Here is a 20,991-nt window from a genome sequence, read left to right on the forward strand (position 1 = left end):
TTAAAACACTTTTCAGTTGCAAATGTTCACCCAGATAAAACTTACACGTAGCCTAACTATCTAAAGCCCGGGATGCAGTGTTACCATACGCAAACACCACAGGCGGGTGGACAGATGGAAAAAAACAGAGTATAGATCTAGTACAAGGATATAACGGTGCAACTGAGAGAAATCCCTCCAGTTGCACCGAGACGTAACAGTTGTAGGTGGTGGACAGCAAGTCTGAAGAAAGGACGCAGGAATGGAGGTCAAACAAGAGGCTGAAAAGTGGATGTAGCTAAGATGGAATGAAATATAAAGTTCCGGTCAAAGGTCAAGCGTTGGGACCTACGAAGTCATTCAGCGCTGAATGGAAAAGTGAGAGTAACAAGGAGTGATCGGTCCTCCAGCTTACTCGGGGCGTGCTAAAATTTAGTCTAATACGGCCTCGTTTCATCAACGAAAATTAAAATAAATACGCTATATTTTATTATAAATAATTTCCCTGTGCTGTTTAATTAATAAATCCTAATTAACCTATCCTAAAATTCCTGCATCTATAACTCAACGCGAAACACCCTTCTCAGACCTTTCCCATTGAGCTTTCCTACCCCCCCCCCCCCCCCCCCCCCCCCCGACCCCCCCCCCCCAAACAAGAACAGCAACAACAATAGGAACAAGAACAAAGGTTGGAAGATGTGGTAGGAGGAAAACGTACCAGTTGCACTATGAAATAATTGTTAGCAGCAGAGGGTGGTGGTAAAAAGGACTATGAACGGAGGTATAGTAAAACGAATGAAAGGGATTGCTGATGGGGGCTGGAAGAAAGCTGCTAAGAACCTCAAATTATGCCTACAGTGCACCGCGCGTTAAATGCACTGACGGCACTAACCCCCTGCAGTGTCTCCTAATATTAATGATAATGGGTAAAGCAAGGTATCACTCATCATCGAGTTACTATTAATCATATGCAGACTGATATGATACATTTAATGTATACAATAATCTTGATTTAAAATTTTCTTCACAGAGAAAATAAGAGTAGATCCAAGTAACTACGACCAGCATTGCATGTTTTACGCACCTTAGAGGTCACTGGGTAGCTCTCGATGGCACTAGACTAAGATAAATAATAGTCGTTCATGGTATTCGCTTATGAACTATAACGGCAGCCAATCTATCATAGCTAATTGGGTGCAGCACCAACCCTGGGAAACCGAAGGTGGATAGCGGCTCTTGTTAATGCTAGCAGCGTCTTATGTGAAATACATATGTTTGAATGTGTTGTGTACTAGATGCGTTTCTTTGGATGAATGGCTCAGTCGTTAAATGGAATGGAGGCCGAAGGCCAAGGGCTGGGACCTGTGAGATCATTCAGCGCTAAAACGGAAACTGACAGTGAAAAGGTTTTTTAACTGTGACAGGAGGAAAACCTCGTAGTTACACCATGAAAAAATTTTTAGAAGGTGGAAAGTAAGATGGAAGAGAATATAAACGGAGGTACAGTACAAGGAATGAAAGGGGTTGCAACTAGGGGCCCAAGGGACGATGCAAGAAACCTTAAGTAATGCCTACAGTGCATCGCATGATGTGCACCGACGGCAGTAGTCCTTTACGGGTATGAGTTTATTAATGCCCTTGGTAATTTACCATTTTACTTTTCTTCTAGAGACGTGTAGGAGAGCAGCCTGGTCTCTCTATCGGCGGAACTACAAGACGACTTGCACTAGTTACGACCAACTTTCCGGGTATTACAGTAGTTTGATACTGCTTGCTGGGCACCAGGTAAATTACTCTGGTTTCTGGTAATTAACCCATTGGAATTAGCTTTTGAAAATGTTGGTTAGTAATACAAGAATGTTATGTTGAGGATTTCTGAATGATTAAAATTAGAACCTCATAGGCTTAAGCGAAGGTGCAGTGCGTTACTACCCAACAACGATTCACTATGTATTGTACTAATCTGTTTATATTACTATTTATTTATCACTTTACTCAATTATCTTTTTTTGTCTTTGATAATAGTAACTGATCTCTTCTTTCTGTATTTCCTGTTACCCTCTGTAACTTCTTCCAACTGCAAACTTGCTCCATATGAATAAGGGGTTATCTTCTGAATAATAATAATAACTGAAATTGGTATTGAACAAAGATAAACTTAAAACTGCAGTGACAAGTTCTTTTAAACCTGACAGGACGGCGGACAGGATATAAGCGACGACCTGACGGGAATATCATCGAGGATAGATGTCGGGGAGATCCAAGTGTCTGACGTGGTGGTGTTGATGCCATCGTCAGTTACTAGTTTAAAACAACCCCCCAGCTGGCTGAACTATTGCGCAGTGCAACTCAAGGTACATATTAAACACAATAAAGAAAACGTTTTCACAGCACATTTTCTTTCATAGCAATAAACTGTCATGGTATTGCTCTTGGTTATAAATGAAGTGGCATATGTCGTGGATTTTCTCTATATTTACGATTCACCATTAAAACACCAATGAGGCAGCGACCACTGTCATGTTTCTCTAGAAGGTTAAGTTTAAGTATATTTTAGTTTAACCAGACCACTGAGCTGATTAACAGCCCTCATAGGGCTGGCCCGAAGGATTAGATATTTTTACGTGGCTAGGAATCAATTGATTACTCAGCAACAGGACCTACAGCTTATTGTCGGATCCCGACCTCATCGAAAAATGGAATTCTATCAATAGAAATGAATTCCTCCGATTCCTTGTTGGCATCTCTAGAAGGTTAAGGTAAAGTTTACAACTTAAAAAGTTGTATAAATATTCACCATTATCAAAGTTTTCTCTCACAGGAAAAAGTAGTGGAGTTCCGCGAGGTATTCACTTACGGCCCCAACACCACCAAGCCTGCAGAGGAATTGGTAGGATTGTGGTCACCAGGAGATAGAAGGAAAAAACTCCCACACAGGTCTGAGATCCTTGCTCCGAAGGACTTCAGACAAAACGTCGTTAGGGTGGCTATCATCCAGGTACTGACTTAAGTGCAAGCCTTTTAGGTCCCAAGGTATGACGCGGAAGCGTGTCTGATTTTTATTTTACGTTAATAATTCGAAAATAAAATCAGATATCTACACACATTAAAAAAACTTCGCAAAATACCCAAGCGGTGTGCACCCCATGTATGTGTATTACCAAGAGATATAATGAAGAGAGCATTCGTTAAAAATGTCAAAATCAAACGGCATACATAAGGAAATAGATGTGTATACAATCAGGGCCGTTTCTAGTTCATTAGGCGCCCCAGGCAAGAACTCGTTATGGCGCCCCCCTTCCCTCCAAGTTCCACAACAAAACAACATACTTTATTAATACATCATCTTCACGTATATGTATACACAACAAGGAAAAGTATAGACTCAAAAGTATACAAACTATTTTTGTAAATTTTAATAGAATAACACCATTATACTTTTTTTTATTGCAAATCCTACCCAAGATAAATTGAAAAAGGTAATCTTGCCAATCTAAAACCATAGAACTCAATGCATATATGTTGAGGGCTATGCTAAAACTATTATATACAAGTTTTCTTCACTGATTTTTCATATTTAAAACCTGACTCTTCTTGACTTTCTTGCAGCAAAATCATCTATAGTGTCATCATACGAAATCTGTTTGGATATTTCTCTATTAATACTAATTATTGCCAGCCCATTTAGGCGCTCCTGTGACATAGTAGACCTTAAATATGTTTTAATGAGCTTAAGTTTAGAGAAGTTTCTCTCTGCAGATGCCACAGTCACAGGTGTAGTGACAGCAATTCTTAATGCCCACATGTTTGGATAGATCTCTTTCAGGCCTTTCTCCTCCAGAAAAACAAGGTCTATGTTGTCATATTTTGTTTTGGGCATTGTTTTGGAAATGACTGCATCTCTACAATCAGTTCATCATAATTTAAATCAGAATGATCCCCAGATGTGAGTGTATTACACAAATCTTTTTCCTGCTTTTCTAGCTCACTAGATGTCAGGTCAGAGAAGTTTATGAGAACACTGAATTTCTTTGCAACATCACTCATCATTCCAGTTCTCTCTCTCAGAGATTCAATGGCCATATCCACAACTACATTGAAAAATGAAAACTCCATTTTTTTTTCAAGGCATCGGTAATAGGTTCATCAGGGGCCTCATAGGAAAACTGCCTTTTAGTAGTTCTGAGTCTTTTCTGCTTTAGAGCAGCTTCCACATTCATCTCCTCACATATCTCTTTGGCAGATGTCTGGGGATCAGCAAACCCAGTGTCTCTGTAGCTAACAAGGGAGGTTTCAGCCTTCTTGAGAATGTCAACAGCTACATCCAGTTGCATGCATTATGATTGCAGAAGTTTATTCACAGTTTGAACTTTTTTAAGGATATCATACCACACCACCGTACAAATAGAGAACCGGTATGATCCCACCTCTTCTGCTAAGGCTTGTGCTTCAATTTTAATAGCTGGATCTGCAGTGCTTCCTCTCACCTCTAAAAGAGCATCTCTCACTTTTGCAGCCTGGAATCTTACAACCTCAACACTGTTGATTCGACTCTCCCACCGTGTGTCTGCCCAGGATTTCAAAGTTGTGTCCACATGTTTTTTTAGGGTCGACCACCTTGCATCTGAGGAGCTCTTTGCTGCATCACACAACCAGATTAACAGTGTGTGCTCCACATGGCACAAATAAAGCCCTGGGGTTTAACCGAAGAGGTCTAGCCTGGACTCCCTTGTTTTTTCCTCTCATATTTGCCCCATTTTCATATGACTGTCCTCTGCAGTCTTCAAAGGGGATATTAAGCTCTTCAAGTTTTTTTAGTATGAGTCTTGAGAGGTCTTCTCCTGTTGTCTGCTCGGCCCCAAGGAACCCGATAAAATATTCCTTAATTTGTGCAGTGCCTTCAGCTGTAACTATTCGAATTATCACAGATAATTGCTTCTTGTGACTTAAATCTGGGGTGCAATCTAAAATAATTGAAAAGTATTTGGATTGTCTAATTTCGGTTTTCGGTTACCATGCACTCCACAACCCTCTTACTGATGCAGTCAATAAACTCATTTTGAATAATATTGCCTAGGTAGGATGTATGACTGGCACCTCCTTGCACCTTCGCAATATGTTCTTTGAGAACAGGGTCAAACTGAGCCATGAGTTCAACTTCTTTCAGAAAGTTCCCATTATTGGGCTGGTAAAGTGTGTATGTGGACCCTCTGAGAGGAAGATTTCGTTCTGCCAGACTATGAATTATAGCCACGAACCTGGTAAGTACCTCTCGCCACCTACGTTGTTCATTGTTTATTAGTGCCAGCTCAACTTTGTCAATTGTTTGCCCCTTTTCAATACGACTCTCCAGTTCTTTCCATGACCCCATATTCTTTGTATGTTCTGGACTGTTCTCATGCATTTTGAGTGAGTCACTGCAGTTTTTCCAGTCATTAAAGCCATCTCTGTTTAGTTTAAATGTTTTCTGGGAAAAGAGTTTGCAACAAAAACAGTATAAACCATCTTTTTTCTTGGAATATGGCAGCCATGTTCTTTTGATTTTCTCCCCTCTACTTTGGGCTCGTTTTTCCTCTTCCTCCTTTTTTCTTTTATTGTTTGCTGCACCTGACAGCTTGGACTGCCTCTTCATGATTGATAAAAGCTTAAATGCTTGACAGCTGCGTTGACAACTTAAGAAGACTTAAAAAAAGAAGTAAAGATTGGAGTAAACACGATGCTTAGAACTTAACTAAGGTGGCGTCGCGAGCAGGCGGCTGTCTTAGTTTTAAAGTTCCTTTGATACTGACGACATCTACCTATCCAGTGTCGCCAACTTTTCCGAAACATTAAACAACGTTGCATCAAGTATTAACACTTCCATTATTCATTTATTTTCGCGTTTACACTTGTATTTATTTATTTAAATTATTCACGTAAAAATAATACTTCTCTCATTTATTTATATATTAATTTTGGTTGGCAATTTGGCGCCCCCCAAGCAAATGGCGCCCCAGGCGACCGCCTGTGTCGCCTGTGCCTAGAAACGGCCCTGTATACAATATATGCCTTACCGTTTATGTTATGCTAGTACGTGAACCATTCTCCCATAATTAGGTGACCAATAGACATCTTGGCATAAAATTCCATTTCATTTAATAAATCCTCTACTGAAACATGAAATATAACCATAAAGTCAATAAATACCTCGTTCTAGTAACTGACAAGTTAAGAGACAAACACAGGCTACAAATAATTACCTTATGTACACAGTTTCCTTTTGAAAAAGTTTTACTTACAAAGTATCATTATTAATTTTTTATTGATTCGCATATATTCATATTACTAGTAAGAAAAAAATGTGAGTACTATCACCCCCTAATGCCAATGTGACAGAAGGATTGTGAAGAAAAGTGGACATATGTATTTATGATAGTTTACGCTTTTAAACAAACTCAAATAACCGTTTTCTTTCATGTCGCGCTTACAAAGAGTGAGCCACACGTCATCATACAAGAAGTGAATGGGACACTGCAAGTCAGCGGTTTTTTGGCTGAACTCATGATTGTTTTGGCACAGCAGCTGAATTTCAGGTTAGTATTTTGTTCCGTGATGTGTTTCCTTAATAAGAAAGTAGCGTGGAGAAAATCCTTTCAATACATGAATTGTTTTTCACAAAATTTTGGCCTAGAATTACTTTTACATTTTCATTTAACAAATCTTTCACGAAATACTTTTAAAGCAGGATGCTTACACAAAACACCATTTTTTTACAGCATCAAAATTCTCGTATAATTCAAATGTCAATATGCAAAAATAACGAGGAAACCTCTATTTTGTTACAAGAAGAAATTTAACGAAAGCCACTAGAACACTTGAATTTTCATAGTACATGTTACAATATAAAAGCAATTAGCCACGAATCTTCCTTAGTAACTTATTCTTTACTTATACTATTATACGAAGACAATTTTACCCTTGTCTGCTAATACCTGATGACAGCTCGTCTTATTTGTCTAAAGTAATGGGTAAATAAACAGCTATTTTTCTGACGACTTTACAGAGTTTAAAACACACACGCGTATATATGAATTAATGCCAATTTATTCATTATAATCAAATAAATTCCTTCTTATCTTACACTAAATTCCTCTACACATTTCAAGCCTGGAATGGATCCAGTCTCCAGACAACGAGCATGGAATTCAGCTAGACAATGGCACCTGGACAGGACTAGTTGGACTCTTGCACAGGAAGGTATTAGCTGATGAAGGTGGTAATATATTAACTCCTAACTAAATGGTCTTTATTAGAACATATTTTTTCACATTTTTTTCTTAAATGTGCGAAGTTGTGATAAAACTACCATATACAAAGCATATTTAAAGGAACTTTCACTGGGCGCCCTAGGCGCAAGGCATAAAGCTAGAGGGTTTGGGGCTTTGAAGGCAATAGAGCACATTTCTATTATCAAAATTACAACTGCAGACACTCAAAATTTTATGATTAAATAGGTATTTTTGCTTCTATCACATCGTTTCTTATGGCCATCCTTCACTAGTCAATTTTATTGACAATCCTCCCATTATTGTCGATAACATTGATAGTCTGAGGTAATATTTGAAGGGTCGTCAATGACACTGAAACCACCTCGTCGGTATTATTGACTCATTTAACAATGTGTAGTGTGAGGGTGAGATTAGAGGTTTATTCTTGCCTTAATGAGGTTCTGAGACAAGCAAGTCAATAAAAAATAGAAACATGGCGTTGTTCCTCTACATGACTTATGGCCACCTATGAAAAATGAACATTGTGAACAACTACACTTATTTAATAATAGTAATTTTATACACCCCTTCCCCACACTATAATTCCTGCCTATTTTCACCAGGATAGATTGGCAGAATATTGAATTTAGGCCAAAGGCCAAGCATTGGGACCTCTGAGGTCATTCAGCGCTTGAAAGGGAAATTGACAGATAGAAGGTTTGAAAGGTGTCACAGGAGGAAAACCTCGCAATTGCACTTGGAAACAACTGTTAGAGAGGATGGAAAGTCAGATGGAAGAATAAAAATATGAACGGAGGTACAGTAAAAGGAAGTTACTTTTTTTTTAACAGGAAGCTGACGTTGCCGTCAGCCCACTGAGCCTGACTATACCCAGGTTGTCAGTCATGGATTTCTCACCTGCTGTCGACCACGACGCCGTCAGATTGGTCATCAAGAACCACTTGGAACATGACCCAATGGACTGGGGGACCTATATAGAAGGATTCCATTGGTAAGTAGAACTAATCTGTCGATATTTTACCAGAGTAACTTCAAGATAAACTAGGGGTAAGTTTGATGAACGGGGATATTTTTAAAAGTTTTTCGTTATTATAAAATTTCTTTGGCAAGAAGGTTGTGAAATGGCCCATGCAAAACAGGCATGGCATTGGCCTCTAGGAAGAAGGACACTTGCTGGATTTGCAAGAACAACAACAGTACTAATATTTTAGACAATTAGATTTGTCTCGGATCTACTACTTTTGGTTGTATTTTGAGACCAAAAGGCACAAATATGCAAAAATAACCCTTCTATGTTGTACCTGTAAAATGAAGGTAAAAAACGCACCGAAGTTTCTGTACAGTGCATAATCAAGGCCATCAAATATTTATCTAATCTTTAAGTGGTTTCGGTATACAGTGGGGCCCCCGTATTCACGGACTCATATATTCGCGAATTTCCCACTGAAACACATCCCCCATTAATTGCAGGGAATTCGCCTATTCGCGGTATTTTTCCATGAGAAATATCCACAAATTCCTTTTTTTAATCAATTTCATCATAAAATGCACTTTTTATGATAAAACTATTAAAAAAACGGGTATAAACATTTGTAGTGGTTTTTTCTTGAGTTTTAACTAACAAAATAGTCCATTTTAAGCATTTTTATAGGGGGGTTCCAACTATTCACAGGTTCTCACTATTCGCGGGGGATGCGTACCAGAACCCCCTGCAAATACAGAGGGACCACTGTAATGCCGTATGAGTCACGGCCCCTGGAACTCTCGGCCGGATGTGGTGATATGTGTTGTCGTGTTGCCTGAAGCACAATTATGGCTAACGTTAACCTTAAATAAAAAAAAATAAAAAACTACTGAGGCTCAAACCAATTTGCAGCCCTCTAGCCTCGGTAGTTTTCAAGAGCAGGAGGAGGACAGAAAAAGTCCGGACGGACAGACAAAGCCGACACAATAGTTTTCTTTTCAGAAAACTAATAACGCATTTTACAGAGATTCTAAAATACTGCATTATATGCAGTAGCACCAAATTTTGAACTCGTTTCAATATATTTACACCTTCCCAAAGCCCCGTATTAGCTGTTAAGTTAATGACAATAAATTTCTTAATTTCCTTGTGCAGGTCGGTCTGGGTAAGTCTTGTGGCATTATGGTTAGCGATGAGCATCGGCATTGCCAAGGTAGCCGAACCAGACAATGAAGTCACTGTATACAATTACCTCTTCCACTTCATCGGTGCTCTCGCGCAACAAGGTAAATAAGATGGCAGATTCTATGTTTAAGGCCTTACCACATTTACCAAGCATAACCTTCAAGATAGGGTTGAAGTGACAATTTGTAATTAGACTGTCACGATGTATCGATGCTGCTCATAGGTTCCTCAATCTCGATCTACAAAATCTGCAATGATTCTGTTTTCCTTCGTCAGGATGCGCAGCCGTTCCCAGCTATTTCAGAGGGCGTGTCATCGTCTTCTTCTTCTGGGTGGGATCTGTATTATTGTATGCTGCGTACACAGCTTGCCTGACGTCACAGCTCGCTGTTGTACCTGACCACCAACCCTTTCACACACTGAGCGAGGCCATCACATCGGCCGGATACTATTTGTCGACAAGGAAAGGGACCTCCTACGTCAGTGAGATGAAAGTAAGACTAGATCACGTGACTTGATTAACCTCATCCCCGACACGCACCCCGCCAACTCCCACCGGCCCCCCTTTTCCCCAAGAAGGTAGTGCCATCGGTCAACCTCACGTGGCGCACTTTAGATATTAACTAAAGGATATTTGCAGTGTCCCTTCGGTCCCACCTGCACCCACTTTCTTGCCATTTACTTGACTTCCATTCCCGTGTCCTTTCTTCAGCTATAACTTAGTGCAACTATGGGGTTTTCTCCTAGTTCAACTTTAGTTCTTGCTGTCCAGCCACTCCAACTCCCTCTTTTCACTGTTTTGAGTGCTGAATGGCCGAAAACGACCCTGTGCTTGGCTTGGCAGCCTAACTTTCATAAACATGAATCCTAATTTTATCAATTTTGGAAGTTCGCGATTTGATATGATATTAAGGAAGAAATGGTTATCGTACAACCTTTTCCTTTGCACAATTTAGTCCCAAACTGATCCAGTAATCTTACCTCTAGGGATTGCAATGAGATATCAGGTATATCGCATTACTGATGCCGGCTGCGTCTATTTACCTATGTAGTGGATTAGAAACCTGACGAGTGGACGGTCGCAACAAAGATAACAGGTTAAAATGGTCTTTACTACTCGCTTTCTTCATCTCCCTCATATTTTCCATTACCTTACTCGTCCTCATAATACATTTAGATACACACATTATATACATAATATATACAGTGGTACCTCGAGATACGAAATTTATCCGTTCCGAGGCGGCCTTTGTATCATGAGTTTTTCGTATCTTAAACCGCATTTTACATGTAAAATGGCTAATCCGTTCCAAGCCCTCCAAAAACACCCCAGTAAATTTCATAATATAGCTAAATTGACCTATAAACAATGAAATACTACAACAATTTGGACCATTCAATACCTAACTTAATACGTATTGCTAATATGTACTACATAGTACCTGTAAATAAAGTGTATTAGTGTACATGGTATAAAAGAAATACTGTACGTACATACGTACGTATGTAGTAAAATGTGGAAGCTTACCTTTCAAATGAGGGTATCTTCGAAAGTGGCAACAGAGGAGGAGGACAAACGGCAGATATGTACATTTAACTTTACGAAACACATAAAAACATGTCAGGAAAACAAACTAAATTTTACAAAACACATTAACAAAACTGTAACACTTAACTTTACAAAAAACTTAAAATTAAATTTTTTTTTTGGCTTTTTTTTATTTTTACTTTTTAAAAACTTTTTTATACATACTTTACATTTTTTTTTTCTTTTTTACAAAATTTCAACTTCTTCACCACTTTCAACTTTCTGTTTTTTCGTAGTATCACTTGGTTCTTCCTTTTTGCTTACTCCTTCTAAAGGCCTCTTTAAAAAATAACTATCCAAGGAAGATTGCTTCTGCCTGCTTTTGACAATGTTCCTGAAACGACTCAGGCAAACGTCATCAAACTGTGCAAGCATACGACCTGTGTAAGCCTTTTCGGGGTGTCTCTTTTGTACGAATGATTGCACCTTATGAAAAGCAGCTAGAGCATCCTTAACTTCTGCCATTGTCATAGAGTCGTCGTCCTCCTCCTCTTCTTGAACGACGTTATGTTGCATGGCCTCCAACTCCTTCAGGTCATCCGTCATAAGCTCCTCTTGGTGCTCCTGCTCCTCGAGAAGGTCATTGATGTTGTCCTCGTCGACGACCAGCCCCATGGACTTGCCGAGTGCAACGATCTCGTCAAGATCTGATTGCGAAACAGTTTCAGGATTGTCAACTGTTCCTGAATCTGCAGCACCAGCTTCGCCCACGTCGAATCCCTCAAAGTCTCGGGCAGATACGGCATCAGGCCAGAGTTTCCTCCACGAGGAATTCAAGGTTCGCTCGAAATCTCCTGCCAAGCTTGGTCAATGTGTCTGATGCATATCACAACATCGAAATTCTCCTTCCATAGTTCACACAAGGTGAGGTTTGTGGTATCGGTGATGTCGAAACATCTCTTGAAAAGATGTTTCGTATACAGCTTCTTGAAGTTCGATATCACTTGATGGTCCATGGGCTGGAGGAGAGGGGTGGTGTTAGGCGGAAGATAAAGAACCTTGATAAACGAATACTCTGCTAGGATATCTTCCTCGAGGCCAGGAGGGTGAGCAGGGGCATTGTCCAACACCAGCAGACATTTCAGAGGGAGGCGCTTCTCTTCCAAGAATTTCTTCACTGTCGGGCCGAAACACAGATTTACCCACTAGGTGAACAAAAGTCTCATTACCAAGGCTTTTGCATTAGCCCTCCATCACTGGAAGCTTCTCCTTTAGCACTTTGTAGGCCTTGAAGGCTCGAGGAGTCTCCGAATGATACACAAGTAGGGGCTTCACTTTGCAATCCCCACTGGCGTTTGAACAAAGTGCGAATGTAAGCATGTCTTTCATAGGCTTATGCCCAGGTAGCTTCTTCTCTTCCTGCGTGATGTACGTCCAACGAGGCATTTTTTTCCAAAAAAGGCCAGTCTCATCACAGTTGAAGACTTGCTGAGAACTGTAGCCTTTGTTGAGAGTCATCTTGTCGAACGTCTTAATAAAGGTTTCGGCCGCTTTTGTGTCCGAGCTGGCCGCCTCCCCATGCCACACCACCGAATGGATGCCAGTCCTTTTACGAAATTTTTCAAACCACCCATGAGAAGCCTTGAAGTCTGGGGTTGGTGTTGATGTCCCTTCTCCTCCGTCGTCTTCGGCCTGGGCAATCAAATCGACGAAAATAGCGCTGGCCTTGTGGCAGATTGCCTTCTCTGTTATTGTATCGCCAGCGATTTCTTTGTCTTTTATCCAGACAAGAAGCAGCCTTTCAATTTCATCGTGGCTCCTCTTGCTGGACAAAATAAAATAGTCACGCCCTTGGAAGGTGTAGCTGCTTTGATGACATCCTTCTGCTTAAGGATGGTGACTATTGTCGACGGATTTCAGCCGTATTCCTTGGCGATCACACTCAATCGCATACCAGCTTCATACTTTTTAATTATCTCCATCTTCGTCTCCAAAGAAAGCATCCTCTTCTTTACGTGAACTTCAACTTTCTTGGGACCCATGACTACGTATATACTGTACGTAATTATGTTATGTAGTATACGTATGTAGTAAAGTTCTCACACAACACGATAAAGTATACAACAACGAAATCACTAACGAATTTACGTTAATAAACGAAATCGTATAGAACGAACGAATTCCGTGTGCTTACGATACCGATGATGCCACGAAGTGGCCGAAAGAGTACGCCGCTACGTAGATGCATCATGGGATCATGGGAGAGATGCTGACCAATAAGAGAGAAGGATCTTATGGCAGTGACTAGCATCAGGAACCAATGGGAGAGCGGGAGGATGGTGGCGAGTCTACTCAGTTGGTGGAGCGTGAGTTTTAAAATTGTTATCGGTGGTCCGGGTGAATCTCGGACTTTACAGCAACAACCATTCGTATCTTGAACAATTTTCGTATGTAGAGCCACAAAAATCTTCGTATTTGCTTTCGTATCTCGAGTTTTTCGTAAGTTGAGCCTTTATACAGTGTATATGTATATATACATATATGTATATATTACATGTGTATATATATGTGTATATTATTATATATATATATATATATATATATATATATATATATATATATGTTTGTATGAATATGTGTGTATCTAAATATATTATGAGGACGAGTATGGTAATGGAAAATATGAGGGAGATGAAGAAAGCGTGTAATAAAGACCAATTTAACCTGATATCTTTGTTGCGACCGTTCACTGTTGTCAGGTTTCTAATCCACTGCATAGGTAAATAGACGCTGCCGGAATTAGTAATGCGATATACCTGATATCTCATTGCAATCCCTAGAAGCATATATAATGTGTATATATATACATATATATATATATATATATATATATATATATAGTATATAATTATATATACATATATAGAAATATATCTATACATATATATATTATAGATATATAATATATATATATATATATATATATAATATATATATTATATATTAGATATCACGTATATATATTCCTAGAGGTATATATACGTGTATAATACATATATATTATATATATATATATATATATATATATATATATATATATATATATATAGATATATATATATATATATATATATATATATATATTATATATATATATAGATATATATATATATATATATCTATATATATATATATACACATACATACATATACATACACACACACGTGTGTATATATACACTCGACTACGAAATATCAAGGGATATACGTAACGGAATGGAAACCCACAGCCTACCATTTAATGAACTCAAAACGTAAACAAAAGAAATGAATAGCTTTTCGATCGTGCATAGACATTACAATTGATAACGCGCACGCTGAATTGGAAAAAAAAATGACACCTCTGTTTATCCGAATTAGAAATTTTACTCTTAAATTGCCTACATGAATTAAAAGTGTACGCTAATCGGAGTTTTATTAATAGAAATGTATAAGTAAAGAGTCCAAATCTACCTAACCAGCATCTCTGTACAACCTTTCACATCATGCTTTGCAATAAGCTCTTTCCTCTCCTTATGTGGAAAAAGGAAATATCTTTTTTTTTCCCCTTCACTATTCACCCCAAGGCAGCAAGGCATATAAGCCTCAATATCTTTCAGACATCCCGCGACGAAGGGCTCAGAAAGGCTTACGAACAACTTATGGCTGATCCTTCTTTACTGGTTGACTCCACCAAGGAGGGAATCCAGCTTCTTCACTCCAGAGAGGTAAAGTAACTTCACTGAGGAATATCGGAAACGTTGTCAAACTGAGACGAATCAGAAAATACTGAAGAACCCTGAAACTGAGACTAATCAGAAAATACTGCAGAGCCCTGCAACTGAGACTAATCAGAAAATACTGCAAAGCTCTGAAACTGAGACTAATCAGAAAATACTAAAGAGCCCTAAGACTGAGACTAATAGGAAAACACTAAAGACCTCTGAGGCTTAGACTAACCAGAAAATAGTGGAGAGCCCTGAGACTGAGACTAATCAGAAAATACTGAAGAGCCCTGAAACTGAGACTAATCAGGAAACACTGAAAAGCCCTTACACTGAGACTAATCAGATAATGGCGAAGAGCCCTGATCCTTAGCAGAAAATACTGAAGACCCCAGAGAGTAAGACTATCAGAAATATTGCAGAGCCCTCAGAACGAGACTGATCAGAAAATACTGCAGAGCCCCGAGAAAGACTAATCAGAAAAAAACTGAAGAGCCCTGAACTGAGACTAATCAGATTATACTGAAGAGCCATGAGACTCAGACTAATCATAAAATACTGAAGAGCCCTGAGACTGAGACTAATCAGAAAATACCGAAGAGCCCTGAGACTAATCAGCCAATACTGAAGAGCCCTGAGACTGAGACTAATCAGAAAATACTGAAGTGCCTTGAGACTGAGACTAATCGAAGAACCCAATCAGCCAATGAAGAAGCCCTGAGACTGAGACTAATCAGAAAATACTGAAGAGCCCTGAGACTGAGACTACAGAAAATACTGAAGAGCCCTGAGACTGAGACTAATCATAAAATACTACAGAGCCCTGAGACTGAGATTAATCAGATAATACTGCAGAGCCCTGAGGCTGAGACTAATCATAAAATACAAAGAGCCCCGAGACTGAGACTAATCAGAAAATACTGAAGACCCCAGAGAGTAAGACTATCAGAAATATTGCAGAGCCCTGAGAACGAGAAAAATCAGAAAACACTAAAGACCCCTGAGACTGAGACTTATCAGAAAATAGTGAAGAGTCCTGAGACTGAGACTACTAATCAGATAATACTTAACATTCCTAAGAATTAGACTGATCAGAAAATACTTAGGAGCCCCTAGACTAATCAGAAAAAACTAGAGCGCCCTGATTCTGAGACTTACCAGAAAATACTGAAAATACCCGAGACTGAGACTAATCAGATAATACAGAGGAGATCCCTGAAACACAGACATAAAAAACACTGAAGAACCCTGAGACTGAGACTAATAAGAAAATATCTTACTGATAATTATAAAATTCATTGTTCTTCAACAGAGGAAGGTGGTGTTCATGCTCGACGTGAACTCGATCGGCTACGAGTTACAGGGCAGCTGCTCTTACAAGTGGGTTGGTGCAGAATACTTTCCCGAATACGTCTACATCGGATACAGGAAAAACTTGTCCTATGCCAACATTTTATCAAACTAGTAAGTTGGAATTCTGTAGCCACGAAAGGAGTAGAGAATCTGGTGATACATCGAAACAGAATGTATCTTACCTTTCCTATAATAGGCGTTTGTTCAGTAGACAGAAGTATTTAGGCCACAGAAGCAACACTGTAATATACGGCTGCTAGTGTAAAGAAAATTGTTAAACCATACTAAGAGTAGATAACTTGGTGAAATATCAGTATGAAATGTCTCTTACCTTTCCAGTAAATGGTGCTTGCTAAGTAAATATCTGTAACCAATTTAGCAACTTAAGCCCTCGTTAGTGCAACGAAAATTAACCAAACCTGAGCACCTTGACATTAAGGGTTTTCCTACTAAACGTATCTGTCATCTGAGCTATTTTTTTTCTTGCAGCATCAGCAAAGCAGCTGATTACGGCATCACCTATAAGCTTCGGGGACGGTGGCAGTACAATCAAAGACACTGCGACAATGGAGGCGCCTTTAGACGACTCACTTTCTCCAAGACCATCTTGGCGTTTACGATCCTGACAGTTGGGGTGTGTCTTGGGTGGTCAATTCTAATTCTGGAGCGATTTCTCAAATACAGACATTCCAAGAGGCTACTCTACATTTTCACAAGCAAAGATGCTTGGGTGAAGGTTAAGAAAAGGAGACGAAGCACTCTATATAAGCAAGTCTCAGAACTTCATTTTATAAATAAGTGATTTTTTTTAAACGAGAATACCGTCTAATCTATGTGATTACTTTTTCAACTTACTCTTTCACGAAGTATTAAGGATGATATACAAACGTACTGCATTACTTTAACTAATATATGTTTTACATAACTTAATTCAATGGTGTTAATATATGCCTTAGTAAAATATGCATTTCCTCTAAGAACAGATTTCCGATGACATTTGAGTACTCATTAAAGGGTTTTGAAGACGTATATATATATATATATATATATATATATATATATATATATATATATATATACATATATATATGTATATATATGTGTGTGTGCGTGTATATATATATATATATATATATGTGTGTGCGTGTGTGTATATTATATATATATATATATATATATATATATATATATATATATACAAATATACACAAAACATGAATATATGTTCATATACATATATACATACATACATACACACACACACACACACACACATATATATATATATATATATATATATATATATATATATATATATATATATATATATATATATATATATACAGATATACATATGCACATATTACATACACACATACGCGTGATTATATATAAAGAGGTATATTTATATGTATGTATATATATATATATATATATATATATATATATATATATATATATATATATATATATATATATATATATATATATATATATATATATATATATATACATATACATATACACATCATTATATGTGTGTGTAATTACACGAATTTGTATATACATATATAGCCTATAATTATAACAAGAAACCTGTTTTCACTAGCTAAGGAAGACCTCAGGAAAAAGTACATAATGATCAGTGCCAACATTCACTCAAAACTGATAAATTGTAGATGAATCCCAAATACAAGAAATACCCACAACATTAACCACATCACAAAAGGGATCACCAAAACTGCCGAATCCTTTGAAACACTGTCTGAAGCACGTTCTCGCTTCGTGAATGTTGGAGGATTCCCACACTTAACCTAACCCAGGGCACTTGTCAATTAAAAATAATGGGGTTGAACCCTTAGCTAACCTAACCTAGTATGTTTGATGCCTAATCTACCCTAACCTATGATGCCATCTCCTTATTTTCCTAGTGCGTGGTGTAACTTTTAATGCACTCAATAAACCTTATCTTATTCTGAATTCAGAATTATAACTTATTGAAGTACCACGTGGATGACAGAATAGGCCATATCCCATTAGGTATTTCACTTGCTTTCTGTTATACCCAACCAGAAACTCCAATTTGCTACAGTGGTCGCCCATATTGTTAAGATATGTCTATCTAAATCTAATCTGCCACAGAAATGAACGTCAGTAACGTTCAAAACTCACACTACAGTAAACCATTATAAAATCATATTTCTAACTCTGGAATACGACTGTCGTTTGAAGTAAAAATTTCCCAACGTCAGTATACATCGACAAATTTATTTATCTACTACATATTACTGGCATCAACAATAGAGCGATAGCGAAGCAGTAAACAAAAATGTGGTTCATGTAGTTTTTGGCTAGAAATTAAAAGTATTATAATGTTAACCTTTTTCTCTGGCATTATATGCTACATGCATTGCTGACTATGTATTAAACTGGTTATTCTTACCTGTAGAGTTATTGTTTGTTTGTACTATGGTGCTTTTACGTTGCATGGAGCCAGTGGTTACTATATTCAGCAACGGGACCAACGGCTTTACGTGACTTCCGAACCACGTCGAGAGTGAACTTCTATCACCAAAAATACACATCTCTCACTCCTCAACGGAATGGCCGAGAATCGAACCCGCGACCACCGAGGAGGAACGCTAATACCATACCAACTACGCCGCTGAGGCGCTCCTGAAGAGGTATGGCTAAGTAGGATAGCTTCATCCTGGGATGACTGATTGTATCAACTTGTCTAGCCTATTACAGGCAGATTCTGGCCTAGAATTCTACGCCTGTGTAATTCAAAAGATTATTGAAAAAATCAAGGTCTGTTTTCAGCATAGTAACTTTACGATTTTCGTAGATAACAGCAATCTTACATAAGCTTATTTACGACGGTACCGTAGGTTACGCAATCTTGGAGACAAGCAAGTGATATTTTACAAGTTAGGAAACCGTGCCTAACACTCCATTGTTTTTTTCCACACGACATAATGAAATCAACTGGAAAACAATACCTACTAGAATAATTGCAAGAGTCCTTACATTTTCACCACATTGAAATATATGTAAAGGGAAATAAGAGCACCAGCACTACCCATAAACACTAATAGCGTTTTGATACTATGTGCAATGTGACGTTACTACCGTCAAGGATTTTCGCCTTCTCGTTCCAATAATATTCAGAAATGCACGTAACTTCCGCCGTTACTACGTTGTGATCGCAGTGATAATATGATATAGAAATTAATGGACTAAGAGAATATCCCAAAGCAGCACTGAAAAAGGAAACAAAGATAAGAATTAATCAAGAAATCCAAGAACTTTGAGAGAAAAGAGGAAAGAAATGAAGAAGCTGAGTTTCACAGCTGACTTCGAGGAAAACAAGTACGTAAGGGAACTGGAAACAAAGGATGCAATGCATGCGTGTATCTTATGAAAGCCAGACTGATATGTTGAACTTAAAGGCTAACTTCCGAAGCAAATTTAAGGATGTCTGTGAAATATGCAGAGTGGAGGAGGACACCACCGAACATTTATTCATGTGTAAATCGCTCCAAAAATCGGATCAGGATATAAATTTAGGGACAATGATATCCCTTAACAGAAAACTGGGAGGTTATGTAAGGATAGCCCTCAAAGTTAAGAGTGTTCTTAACCTGAAAAGCGATGGATGTCAAAGCTAAGTAGCACGGCTCTGTCTCAGTTATAAAGAAGAAATGAAAGGGAGTTGGGGTAAAAGTAAAGTAGAAATGTTGGATTGAATTTAATTTAGAAATATCTGTAATTTTGGGGGGTTAATTTGGTTGGAAAAAAGGGATAATAGACATGAATTAAGATAAAACATTTTGAAGTAACATAAAGAAAAGTTAAACTAAATAATGAGTAAAGTAAACAATTAAAGGAATAAAGCTTTGCACCTCATGAACAGTGTTGTGTGCCCAGAACAGTGTTTGCGGAGTGAGCGCTTAGGAACCAAGAACCAGGAACCAAAAGATTTGCCGAATAAACGACAAAAATAACCTACATTAATCTTCATTTACGTATCAACGCAATCACCTCGACAAACATAAAGTTAGACCATAATTTCTAGAAAGAGCACACCATCTTAAATACCTTTCCAGAAATGGGCTAAGTTAAAAAAAAAAACTTTTTGGTAATTTCATATAATTTAATTTGTACGATAATTATCACTAATCACGTATCAAGCATGGATCACACAACTATATAAATATAATTTATATAATTTAAATTATAAACTTTGAAAATACTTAATAAGTGCTTAATAATTTGTTTTCATTTCAGTCCCGTATGACATACTTGTAACCAAATAGTACTGTACTATTTCCTTCTGCCATACGGAATTATTTTAAGCATTTTACACAGAGTACCATCAGAGTCTGATGCCTTTTTACACAACTATTTTGTACCCATCTTAGCAACACGCATTCATCAAATGTTTCCCAAGGAGTAGGTGTGAATACGTTTTTTTGTAATGTAGATAATATATGTATATATATATATATATATATATATATATATATATATATATATAACATACATAAATGAGTGTATGTATGTATGTATGTAAAGTATATGTACGAGTATATAGCTTGCTCCTACTGTATGTTCGTTCTCCGGATAATGTTCTACGAATAAGCTATTTGTGCATAAAACTGCACGCATAACTACCATACGTACAGGCACACATTAAAATAAATCTTATGTCTTTACTAATATCCACTTAACACGGAATCGCCGCCCTTTGTTAGATGAAGTATTATACAGTTTTATTACATACACACTAACAGAAAATATTGGATACGACTCTTAAAACAAGTAATTTTTAAATAGAAAATGGATTTAAATACAATACTTATTCGAGTTATCTATGTTACAATAAATACAAAGATTAAAAGCTTTTGTCTCTAAATACTGTTTTATATACATTAGCAAGAAATAACT

At 37.7% G+C, this 20,991-nt stretch overlaps 1 protein-coding gene across 2 annotated transcripts in view; it reads right to left on the minus strand.

The window, feature by feature from the left end:
• Window positions 1-18,997, minus strand: part of LOC135197593 (uncharacterized) — a 100,522-nt gene extending 81,525 nt beyond the window's left edge. Inside the window, exon 1 of one of the 2 annotated variants that reach the window (XM_064224629.1) lies at window positions 18,485-18,997. The gene's annotated coding sequence lies outside the window, so the exon portion shown is untranslated. The remainder of the gene's footprint in view (window positions 1-18,484) is intronic. The other variant, XM_064224630.1, reaches the window with a different exon arrangement.
• Between the last annotated feature and the right edge of the window lie 1,994 nt (window positions 18,998-20,991).

Source organism: Macrobrachium nipponense, chromosome 21 (assembly GCF_015104395.2).
Source record: "Macrobrachium nipponense isolate FS-2020 chromosome 21, ASM1510439v2, whole genome shotgun sequence".
NCBI classification, from domain to species: domain Eukaryota; kingdom Metazoa; phylum Arthropoda; class Malacostraca; order Decapoda; family Palaemonidae; genus Macrobrachium; species Macrobrachium nipponense.